Source organism: Rattus norvegicus, chromosome 1, assembly GCF_021556685.1.
Source record: "Rattus norvegicus strain SHRSP/BbbUtx chromosome 1, alternate assembly SHRSP_T2T, whole genome shotgun sequence".
NCBI classification, from domain to species: domain Eukaryota; kingdom Metazoa; phylum Chordata; class Mammalia; order Rodentia; family Muridae; genus Rattus; species Rattus norvegicus.
Genome location: NC_141534.1, coordinates 230,758,043 through 230,771,231, shown reverse-complemented (window position 1 = coordinate 230,771,231; position 13,189 = coordinate 230,758,043). Strand labels below are relative to the sequence as shown.

At 36.4% G+C, this 13,189-nt stretch overlaps 1 protein-coding gene across 5 annotated transcripts in view; it reads right to left on the bottom strand.

Moving 5' to 3' along the window:
• Window positions 1-13,189, bottom strand: part of Aldh1a1 (aldehyde dehydrogenase 1 family, member A1) — a 145,077-nt gene that overhangs the window by 91,840 nt on the left and 40,048 nt on the right. Inside the window, exon 2 of one of the 5 annotated variants that reach the window (XM_087611755.1) lies at window positions 9,759-9,895. The exons of the other annotated variants lie outside the window; for them this stretch is intronic. The gene's annotated coding sequence lies outside the window, so the exon portion shown is untranslated. The remainder of the gene's footprint in view (window positions 1-9,758; window positions 9,896-13,189) is intronic. 5 annotated transcript variants of the gene reach the window in all.

Genomic DNA, 13,189 nt, shown 5'->3' with positions numbered 1-13,189 from the left:
ATAAGGCAATGGCTTGGAGACATTTAGAATATTGGCATAGAAGGTTTAATGTAATGAATTCAGAAATAATAAAAATATTAAATTTCTGAAATATTCATAGTGAATTAATGTAACATTTAAAGCCAATTACTGATTCATTTACTTAGGAATATGTTATTATGCTCACTTTTGTTTGCCAATCAGTGACAACTAATGAAGTGTCAAATAACACAATACAGCCAAGCTCCAGTTATGTTTCTTTTTTTACCAAGAATAGTTTATGTCTAAAGGAAAAATATTCTTTAGAACAGATAAAAAGGTTAAAGAAGGAGAAAAGTAGTATAGTACAACCTGGAGTAAGCATTGTTTTTTAAAATGGCTAATAGACCTTTCAACAACATGGTTAGAAAAGTAAGTGGCGAACTGTGAATATTTGAGCATTTCGTTTTCCAATTTGGAACTATATGAATGTACACATAAGCGCTCTCTCTCTCTCTCTCTCTCTCTCTCTCTCTCTCTCTCTCTCTCTCTCTCTCTGTCACACACACACACACACACACACACACACACACACACACACACACACACATCATCATCATCATCCAAGTTGTCTTCTACAAATCCCTCATTCTTATTAACATGTAGATGAACTGACTTTTCCTTTTCTACAAAAGTCAAACATAAAGGTCAATCAACTTATGTCTCTTTTTAGTCAGGCAACATTCAAGTTATTAATATTTTAAATAATCCTAGGTGTGACTACTATACATTTTAGATTTTTTAAAAAAAAGAGAGAACAGAAAATTTAATTAAAATCAGAAGAATTATTTCTACAATATACAAATCTACACATACATTAGTTTATGCACGTATAAAATCTTATATGCATTTTAAAATATATTATATTTTTTAGGTTTAATACATTTAAAATACTCAAATTCAGATCTGTTGATTAATATACATTTGGGAAGTCTGTGACAGCTTTGGGTGCTGGGGATTACTGTGCCCACAAGTTACCTGTGACCCCCTCTCAATAAAAATGTTAAAAGTGTCATTGTAAAACAGACTATTTAAATGTACTTTGAGAGCATAGTAAATATGGCCAGTGCTATTTTCTCAACTGTACATTTGACAGATCTAAGTATGATAAGTTATGTCTAAAAATGTAGTGACTGGTTTGCTTTATATGTGAAATATACAGCATAACTGCAAGATTTAGTCATTTAAAACAAAAAGATACAGGAGGGGAGTTATATTGCCTCTCATGTTGCATACATATTTGCCCAATATTTTGTTTATGTGTTCTCATATATCAGACACCTGGAGAAAGTCAAGCAAGCTTTCTCAGTTACAGCCAACAAACTGGAATTGAGCATACTCTTTGAATTTTGGATAGAATGGAGATTGATCTAAGATGTGGTTGCAAGTGAAATTAAAGCACACCAACCCCTCTCACTACTGTATACAAATAAATGGAGAAGCTAGCAACAGACCCAAAGGTCTCACTGAACCTTGGTTTCCAATAATGAAATGTGTAATCACCTTCTATTAATTAACTTACGTTCCCAAAGAGTCCGGAAAATCAATGGTAATGTAGCGCCCTTCCCATGTAATTTAAATGTTTGAATGAGTATTTTTCTTCTCTATTGCTTATCTAAGTGATAGGCTAGGCAAGGATCTCCTTTGAGTATTCTCCAGAAAATAACATGTATTTGGGGGAAGTAATTTACCCTAACTTATAAGAAGTAATTTTTCACTAGACTCAATTAAAACATATTTTTGTTAATAATACACAATATTTTCATGCTATTTTTGCAAGAATGTAGAACAACATGGCTGTTGCTTCTGGGAATCTCAGCTTTGAGGCAAATGTGTTTAGGATAAGTCCTTAATATCCCCTTTGAAAACATGTTTGTCGTTTCTTATTCAATGTAGATTTCTTAAGCAGCTGACATTTATTTTCTCTCCCACTGCCTGATCTTGGTTCCTTAAAATCAGTTTTCCATTTATTTTGCATTTATTCATGTTCTAATGGCTCCCAATGTTTTTCGATTAGAATTTTTAAGGGATGAGTTCTAAGATTTTTTTTAATAAAATGGTTGTTAATAATACGCATTAAAAAGAAAAATCACTATTTGCTGATTTCAACAACTCATTAATGTCGAGTCTTTGATTCTATTTTAACCATTATATTGGATTATATAATTCACTCGATGACTACAAGATGTTACAAAAGTAGTTATTATACCTCATGAACAATGTTTCTACACCGAAATTCAGAGCAACCTAGACCGTATTAATCATGAAGAATGAAATGTTTTCCTTTATTACAAGTTGACTTTGGAAACTCTATGCTCCATAGCCAAGATGGTTTCTGGGCTACCAGCTTGTATTACAGCTTCTGGATTGTACAGGTTTTGAATGAATCAGAACCACAAACATGTTTTCCTTTCCTCGTGGTCATCAAATAACAGTGGTGGTGGTGACCCAAAGAGATCACTCAGATGTGCACATCATCCACACAGGTTTATAGGGAGAATTTAATAAAACACACCAGAAAAGGAGTTTCAGTTTAAGGTACAAATGAGAGTTCACCCCTAACAGTCCCCTGTTACTCTTTCCTCAAGTCGTATAATAGGTTCTGTCATTTTTGACATATAGCATGCTCCTTTTCCTCCGTCACCTTCGAGTTAACTGGATTGTATGGGGAATGTAAAAAATAAAATAATAGAGGACTGGCAGGAGGTTAGGATTCCTGGTGGCCCCTGCTGCTGTTTGTATCATTGAAACATTTTGAAATCAATAGATGTTAATTTAATAAGGGAAATCCCACTGGCTTTGTGTCTCCTGAAAACAATAAAAGGGCGTGCCCGAGTCTGTACCTCTCTTCCATCATTCTTCTATAACGTAAATGAGAAACAAATGGCAAAGACCCCAATTAATTCAATTTAGACAAAGGAGAGAGATGGTAAAGTTCTGAAGCTTGTTTCAAGCTTCAAAGCCACCGAGGACAACAAAGCAAATGTTAAAGGGACAAATTGGACTACTGCAAAAACAGCAACCACCAGTCCGTGGCTTTAATTCATGAAATGAATGTTCCCAGCTATCTACAAGAAAGCTTTACATCATTCAGTGCAAACCCAGGGCTTGGAATAGCACTGGGCCTTTGCTAATGCTTGGTTCTACATTTGCTGTTAGCTTAGAAATGAGGACAGTGGATAAGCCTACAGAAATTACTTATTCAATATGTGTGCATAGGGAAATATTTCATTTTTAATCGTGTAAGCACCCAAAATAAGGAAGGACTTATGGCAGCATTTTATCAAATATACTGTATAAAGTATGCATATGAGAACGTTTACTGTAATTTTGCCATATAAGAAAACCAATTATTAAAAAAATTCAACTCTTCATTCAAATGCTTTTATTTTGTATTTTTGCACGATTTGGTCCACAGGGAATGATACAATGAACTCTCATCTCATACCTTGGCTTCTAAGGCTCTCTACTTTCTGAGTTCTCATATACTATGAAATTACACTTATAAAGTTCATTTCCAGTATTACAAAAATTACCCTACTGCAGGTTAGTTATTTATATTCCAAATTACATGGGAAGTATGTAGTAAATTGGTTTGTATTTCTAGTCCTTGCGGCACATGTGATGTATCAAAATCCATTATGATAAAATGAAGAGCAATTAATTCAATTTGAAAATAAAGACCTCAGAAAGGAAGAAAGATAGAACGTAATTCTTTTGGATTAGCCTCAAGGACATTTAATGGAACATGAACAGTAGTACATCAGGGTCTTTGAAGGTCCATACAAAAGGTCTACCTGACTCTCATTAAATAATATGGGATGTCATTAGTTCCTCAGAAAAGGGATGCTTTAAAAGGAATATAATATTCAAGTTTTTGTTCTATACCAAACACAATAACAATCTCTTCAGAGTCTGTGGCTTAAAGTAGGTGGTCACCAAAGGATATTTGAGTTTGGAACAATAACATAATTTTGGTGTAATGACCTGTAGCACATTGTTGCCTCTAAGCCACTGGACTCCTGTGGTAGACTCGTAATCTCTACAATACAGTTGCTGAGAGCGCTAAGCTGCTTTCTCAGCACACGAAGAGGAATGCTAAAGGAAAGCAAGTTGCAGATACAATCCAGCATGCATGATTTCTCCTAACATAGCATGAGAACATTCAACCTACCTGTTATTTAAATCAGATGAAATTCATACTCTTTAAGAATCCCGAGACCTTAATGACAGGAGTCTTGAGTACTCCATTGCTCAAGCCATTAGTAAGTCATCTAGTCATAACAGGATGGTTTCCCATCATACCTGTGTCATGGGCATGATCATAAATCTCAGGAAAAAGGGACATTTGGGATGGCAATCAGAGTCTACCAACATCAGGTCCTGACACCATCTTGCAATGAGGAAATGTTTCTCAGCATGTTGTATTAGAAATAGAACTTCAATATTAGAAGTCATTGTGGTTGGTGTTTACTTTTTAGCTATGGGATGCTGGTCAGGCTTTTTCAAATGCTCTTGGCATACCTGATGAACACATTCCTTATTGGGATACTTCGCAAATTAACTTCTCTGCCGGCAATTACTTTACCTACCCACATACCATATGGCTCCCGCTGAAGCATTTAAAATAAATTGTAGAGAACACAGAATTGTTATAATCTGTCTCTGAAAAGATTTAACAGTGTCCCCAATATTTGCTATAGAATTTTCTTCTATAAAAACCAATTAATTTATAAAAATAAAAACACTCTTCTTTTGAGTTCCTTATGCATACAATTTTAGGTTGCAAATTAGTTAATTTTTCTAAATTATGTTTATATCATTTATTTTGTAGACAGAGACTTTAAAAACTAGAGTACAAAAGTGACTTGTCTTGTCATCACAGAAAATAATGTCTAGAGCTCCACAGTAGTCCAGGAAAAGCTTCTGGTTCTTCTTGTGGTTTTGCCTGGTATGTCTTTTTAAACTGTTTTATGCTTGTTTTTATTTTAATTGGATATTTTATTTATTAACATTTCAAATATTATCCCTTTTCTTGGTTTTCAGGATAATCTATGAGAGTCTAAGATAGTCACTTAAATTCCTTTATTGGTTCTCTTTTAATTAGTCAGAAAAACATTTTAAACATATTCACCTAAACCAAGTGGAAACAGCTTTAAAGGTATGGCCCAAAATTCTTTAAATGTATATTAAGCACAAATTTAAAAAAAAATAAACTTAGGGTTTTGCCTGTGCTTCACAAAATTATAAATACTCAAAATGTAGTAAATTTATTCTAAAATATAAATGGCAAATCGTGTTTCCATCTGAAAATGTAACAATGAGGACGAACATCTCTCAGGGCCTGGGGAGGTGCTGGGAAACTGAGTTAGGATCTCCAAGTTTGTTCTCTGCCTTACATGCCATGGGTGAAGCCTTAGGTGCCACGTTGGCTTTTCCCTCTGAGCTTGTGTCCTTTCCTTCTCAGCCCAGCTGACTAGGAATCCTCTGTCCTTCCATTCTTTGCTCTCCTGTCATATCATGTACTGTGTCTAACTCCACGCTTCTCCCCCAAAGCCAAAATCTATGGAACATAAGACATTGTATTATTCCTTATAGGTTCTCTCCAAGAACAGTGCTGGATAGGAAGCAAATCCTTGTAAAAATCTGTTAAAAATGGGAATGGATAACAGTGTGATGGGAAAAATATTAGCATCGGGCTTCCAGGATTGTCGCGAAGATGAAAACAATTAAGGTCTATCAATCAAGGCCAAGTCTTAAAAAAATATCATGTTTGTTTGTCTTTTTTTTCTCACCAACACAAGCTTTAATAAATGAGAACTTGCACTTTGTCAAAAAATTTTTTAAACTCTCATACATTTTGGTCTAAGACATGCAATTAGTAAATTCTGGTATGGCATAGAGTAAATCTAAAACTCCCAATTTATCAAGTTCTTGTTTGGCCCAGGCCTTGATGGGGTTAATAAGGACTGTGGGTATCTCAGACATAAGGAGACGTGACAGGAAAAGCCAACAGTAACTCTGTCTGCCTTGGGCTTTCTGTGATCTGAGCCTAACAAGGTAGGTCTGTCTGTCTGGGTTCTTTGGAGGTGAAATGAAGCGATGGGTATATGCAGGGCAAAGGAGTCGCCGGGTCCTGACAGGCTAAAGTGCGACCTGCTAAATCCTAACTGCCTCAGACATTTTAGGACAAGTCAGTGGCCAAGGCAAGGGGCTGTGTGCAGAGCCCACAGAGACAAGGGAAGGAAAGGGCAAGGGAGATTACTGGTCATCTGGTCTCCCTGATTACATGCAGGCAAACGCCAAGCACAACAGCAAACACAACCTTTGGGCATTGTTTCTCCAAAGCTTACTTATCAAGTGTTTGCTTGCTTAGATCTGAAGACTTGGTTAAACATGAATTTGTAATAATGTTTCTCACTTTCTTATATTCTGTTGTAACTTGCTGTTTTTCTACTTTTTTTAACTTTTAAAAAAATATTACCTGCATTGACTGTAACTCTGACTCTGAGGAAGAACTAAGGGGAAAGAAGAGAAAGCTTCATTTAAAAAATAGAACTTTCAATGAAGAACATTGGAAACTAAGGATATATATGCACATATATTAATATATTACTAAGTACAATACATAATTGGATATATATTAAATGCTATATATTCATGTAATTACAAGTTATTCCCCATTTTAAAATACTAAAATTTAGAATTGATTAGACAATTCTTTTAACTTGTGGTTTCTCTGGGGACTTTTATGTGATGTGCTCTCACTGTGTGAGAGTCATAGATGGCCTAGAAATCTCTTTGTAGGAAGGCAGACCCTGGTGGCCCTGGCCTTTGATTTACTCTATATTTGTACTGTACTCTACCTTTCCTTAAAAAAAATAACATGAACAACAAAAAGTGTCAGTAGTAATGTTTAATTTTATTTTGTTTTGTGAGTAAGGCATGCAAACACATATCAGTTACCTGGTTATCAAGGGGAATTTAAAATTTATTTTTTAAAATTGATCAAAGATGTTTTATGTGATTTTCTTGTGATTTCTTTGCACTTTATTCCAGTTCTTTACTTGCATGGCTTTTGCTCCAGTTAAATAGGAATTGCAATTTATTACTCTGTAAAGGTTCACTACCGGGACATACTTGGAGCATATCAGCTTCTTTTTTTTTTTGGTTCTTTTTTTCGGAGCTGGGGACCGGCATATTAGCTTCTTAAAGATGTACTATGAACTATACATGGACACTATTAAGCAGCCTGCCTGGCTGCCGTGGACAACCTATGCATTTCTGATGGGGGATGTTAAAGGTCCAGCCTTCCTACTGGACTCATCTATTGCTAATCTGAATTCTGTCTAGTTGAGAGTCACATTTGTGGATCCCCATTTTCAGGTGTATCCCACATTTCCTTAGGGAAGTGATTCCTGCAGCACTATACATTGTCCCTTTTGACAATTGATCATTTGTCTATGAATACTGTGTCTGGAATTAATATTATTTCCACTTTGAGAACAAATGGCTGCCTCCTTCCTTACAGAACCATTATCAAGTGTTAGCTCTGTGATGTAAGAAATGATGGAAATGATGGAAATGCGAGGTCTGTAAGCGTTTCCTCCCCTTAAAACTCACGCATCGGTACGCTAAGCTTACATGTCTTTATTCCTCCATCGTGAGAATTCCCACAGACTGAGAGATGGCAATGTGACATTAGATGGTGAAAGACATTGAAGGTCAAATACTTGAAACACCTCATGTTCGTCTCTAATTGGATGATTAGCTGTTCCTTTAAACATATGGCTTGTTGGGCTAGGGAACACTGAGTTTGCAAACAGTAGCTAGGTGCAAGGTCAGTGAGATGGTCCAAGTTGGAGAATTCACTCTGTATAAAGGTCAAAAGGAAAAAATGAAATGATGATATGTCAAATCTATATAGATTTGTCCCCAAGCACTGATCTCCTGCCAATAGTCACCCAGCAGTCTGTGGGATGACCTATTACCATGATTTATGCCGTAAGTTCTTGTGATCTTTGAAGGGAACTGTTCTAGAACTGTAGGAGGAAGAGTAGCTTTCGCAGCAGCCCAAATTTGCAGCAGAAATTTCTCCTTTTTTGGACTTCACTTGTCCTAGTTTGTACCACTACTGTTGTGATAAAACACTGACCCAAAACGACTTGAGAGAGGTGAGGACTTTTCTGGCTTACAGAAGTACATCATCAAGAGCAGAAGGCTGAAACTATAGCAGATACTGAAGCAGCGATCACAGAGGCATAGTCGTTTTTTTGGCTTGCTCCCTATGGCTTGCTCTGCTTGCTTTCTTAGAGTACCCAGCCACACCTGTCCAGGGTTGGCACTGCAAACAGTAGGCTAGGCCTTCCTAAGTCAATTAGCAATTAAGAAACGAGCCCACATACATGGCCATAGGACAATCCAATGGAAAAATTTCCTCAAGTGAGGCTCACTCTTCCCAGGGGTGTCAAGTAGGATTGTTTCTACTGCCCCATGCTTTAATTTTGCCAAATCACAGCGTGTTCTATATGCAATCTTTGTGACCACGTGTTACATATGATTCCTTCCATAGATACGTGGTAGTAAATTTTCCCTTCTTTTGGAAAATATTTAATGCATTTATTAACACATTAGTAATATTGGGATAAATATTTTAATTGAAAAATCTTTATAAAAACCTGGTATGCTAAATCTGGAGGGATATAACCTCTTACCAACTTCTATTTAAATCTGATAGATAAATACTTTATGAGGATATTCATTGTCTATATAAATTCTTTGGGAGTTAATGTTTACCACATAGAGAAAGTAATTCTCTGAATGGCAGTTTAGTTATGAATTCCTTCCCCTTCTTCCTTTCCAGTTGCTCCCCTCCACTTCCTCCTTCCCTTCCTTCCCTCCCTCTTCCTCCTGTTCCCTCTCTTTCCTTTTCCTCTTTTAATCTCTCATCTTGTGGTGATCACGCAAGGGAAATATGGGCTAGAGCAATAACTGTTAAGAGCTGCTAACAGCATTTACTGCCTTTGCACAGAATCTGAGGGATTCTGTGCTTACACCAGTTCATCTGATACCCTCCTCTTGCAACCACAAGCATATGGGTGACACAAAGTAAGACACATAAATAAAAATAAAAATAAATGATTATTTCTATTTTTTATACATGGTTTTTAGGAGCAGACATTCTAGCTAAAGTTTTAATGGTGAAAGATTTCATTGAGGGTGCATAGAGACATGAACATCGGGCTAGTGTCTGAAGGAAATGGAGAGAACATTAACTTTGCTATAGAGGGAACTCTCCAGCACATACATAAGAAATTAATTGAGAATTTCGACTAGAAAAACAAACTGGAATTACATATATTCTTTCTTAACAAATATCAAATGTAAAATCGTAAAACCATCTGCGATTTTTCTGGAAGTCTGATGAAAGTTTAAGTTAGGTATAACAAAATAAGAATGTCTAGCATGTTATTTTGTTGCCAGGCAACACTGATAATCTGAGCTCTCACGAGCAAGTGCCAGAAAAATGCTGAATGTAATTAATGTGTCCCCAAAGCGGGTGAGTCAGCAATGGTTATTTCAAGAAGTGGCTACACGGATCCACGAAAATCCCCAGTGAGCATGAAACTATCTTCAGGCTTCGCTGTTTATCTTTGGCAATGCAAACGCTCATACCTCCTCTCAGTGGTCTCCAAATGCAGTATAGTCAAGGAGCCAAGATGTATTCTGTTCCGACTTACCAAGGTCCTAACAATGAAGACAGCGCATCATTTCAGTGTGCAGAGACTGGGACGCCACACCCTTATCCCCAGGACAGATGCCCGTGGTCCAAGTCTCCCAGCTGGGAAACAGGTGCTTCTTCTGGATCACTTCAGACCTCGGAGCAGGAGGAGGAAGAGAAAGCATGCCTGTGTTCCTGTTCCTGGAAATGCTCCATTTAAATTTAAGAATCCCATTTCCGTCTTGTAAAAATGCCAGTATCACCTGCAGTGGGTTCTGATTTTCTTTGTTCCTTTGTTTTGATCTCAAAGAACTGCTTTGAAATGGAATCTTTTGAAGACAAGAAGTTTTCTTTCTCTGTTTACTAAGTGCATACAAACTCTTATGGATCATAAGAAAATTATACAAACTGTGATTTGCGCCTCTGCCTCATGTGTTTGTTAAAGAGACTAAAACCTCAAGACTTATTCTCTCCAAGGTTTGAAGATGGATGACTGGGAGACAAGTGGCCCTAACCAACATTTTCTTCTCTGACATTGGACCTGGCAAGAGGGAAGCTGAGCAGGGATTATTATATATATATATATATTCATATCTGAACATTGATTGAAATGTATTCTTATTTGATAAAGTGACTATAGCTCTTTGGGAGGTCATTGAATGAAGATGTCAGAACCAGTTAATTTCTGGCTTAGAGAGTTTAGATGGGACTGAGATCAAGCAGGAAAGCTCTGTTCTAAGAACTAAATTAAACGTGGCAAAGACTTCAGGGTTTTAATTTTTCAGAAGGTAGGTCTCTCACGTTTTAAATAAAATTTGTCCTTCATATAATAATGTCTATAGTTATTTTCTTTATGAACTAGTTAAAAAAATATAGGGGTGCATATTGTTAATTTAGGTGAGAGAAATTTTCTTACTTTGTTACTGTCATCAATATTATCTCAAATTCTAGAAGCAGTTTAACAGTCTCGGGATCTTTTGTGTCCATTGAAAGGTATTTGGTATAAATTTTTCTCTTACAGAAATATTTAGGTAGAAATGCTACAAGTTCGTTATGTGACTGGGAACATAGAACCAATTTAATACATGGACAAGTATGCTTGGAATTATAAAAGTCATGCAGTTTTCAAGTTGTTTAGTTATGATCTTTTGCAATTGCTAATGATCACAAACAAATTCTTTCATGTAGAAGAATTTTATAACACTATGCAATTGTCTAAAATCAATAACTGGTAATGATAACGAATAGGGACTCAGAAATAATTTATAAAAATGTTAGACACAAATGATTAGCTTTCTTAAAGTTTGGATCCATTATAAAAATACCCCTTTATCCTTAGTAATCACTCTATGTTCCTTGTATTTTAGACCATAATTATTTTAAAGACAAAATATCTGTAAAGTTCCACATATAAAATATTATTTGTAAAACACATATCAGCATACACAGTATCAATACATTTTATTTTACATATCTGAATAAAGCACTAACCATTAAATTTAAAGAAATAACTGTTTCATTTCCTTGGATGATTCTGATAATACGTAGTTATTAGCACATAATTTTGTCTGTCATCATTAGCTGTCACAAGTGAAGAACTGTGAGTTTTGGCAGAACGTATTTTGAGAAAAAGCTCTAAAGATAGGTCTTACTTATGTCCCATTCAGTTCAAGAGCAGTTTCTAAACATTTCATTTTCTTTGGAAAATAACATTTTTGTCCCATGACATAGTTGTAATAAAAAATGTGGAAAAAATTTCAAGTTTTATCACAGTGAAATTTTTGCATTTGATTACCTCTTCTTTCCTTCGAACTCTGTAAACAACCTTCTGCAATAAAATAAGAAACTTTAAAGTGGTTTAAGATATCTGAGGCAGAATCATGCTTGTCTAAAAATCAAATAACCATCCTGTATTTGGGGAATGTATTTTGTCAACTTATGCTTTAAAAAATGTAGTAGCTCTAAATTCATGGAAATTTTAAACCAAAATTCAATTCTGATGTGCAAAGTATTAAAAGAATGAATTAAAGTGATATAATAATAAAATAATATAACAATACTAAGATAATGTAATAAAATAATATAAGTCAGAAAATTTCTGGTTCTCAAATCCTATTGAAAATATGATCTTAGTTAAATAATCATTGTCAAAAAAAAGAAGAATGCTAGCTTCTGAGAGCTATGTGCTTTTACTGGTTTATGTACAATTCACACATCTTTTTTCTTTGATATTTTTTATATACATTTCAAATGCTCTCCTCTTTCCTGGTTTCCTGTCTATAAACGTCCTATCTCATCCTTCCCCCTTCTTCTATGAAGGTGTTCCCCCAACCAATCACATACCCCTTCCCGCCACCACACCCTGACATTCCTCTACACTTGGGCATCGTGCTTTGACTGGACCAAACACTTCTCCCATTGATGCCCAACAATGTTACATATGCAGCTGGAGCCATGGGTCTGTCCATGTGTACTCTTTAGATGGTGGTTTAGATGGAGTTCCCTGGGAACTCTGGTTGGTTGGTATTGTTGTTCTTATGGGGTTGTAAACCCCTTCTGCTCCTTCAATCCTTTCTCTAACTCCTCCAATGGGTACCCCATTCAAAGTTCAATGGTTGGCTGTGAGCACCAGCCTCTGTATTTATCATGCTCTGGCAGAGCCTCTCAGGAGACAGCTATATCAGGCTCCTGTCAGCCTGCACCTCTTGGCATCAACAGTATTGTCTGGGTTTGATGGGTGTATATGGACTGGATCTCCAGGTGGGGCAGGCTCTGGATGGCCTTTCCTTCAGTCTCTGTTCCAAACTTTGTCTCTGCATTTCCCCTTATGAATATTTTTGTTCCCCCTTCTAAGAAGGACTGAAGCATCAGTACTTGGTTGTCCTTCTTCAGCTTCATGTGGTCTATGGATTGTATCTTGGGTAATTTGAGTTTTGGGGCTAATATCCACTTATCAGTGAGTGTATATCATGTGTGTGTGTGTGTGTGTGTGTGTGTGTGTGTGTGTGTGTGTGTGTGCGTGCGTGTGTGTGTGTGTGTGTGTGTGTGTATGTGTTTTGTGACTAGGTTACCTCACTCATTTGCCTAAGAATTTCATGAAGTCATTGTTTTTGATAGCTAAGTAGTACTCCATTGTGTAGATGTACCACATTTTCTGCATCCATTTCTCTGTTGAAGGACATCTGGACTCTTTCCAGTTTCTGGCTATTATAAATAAGGCTGCTATGAACATAGTGGAGCATGTGTCCTTGTTATATGTTGGAGCATCTTTTGGGTATATGCCCAGGAGTGGTATAGCTGGGTCCTCAGGTAGTACTGTGTCCAGTTTCTGAGGGATCTCCAGACTGATTTCCAGAGTGGTTGTACCGTCGTGCAATCCCACCAACAATGGAGGAGTGTTCCTCTTTCTCCACATCCTCACCAGCATCTGTTGTCACCTGAGTTTATTTT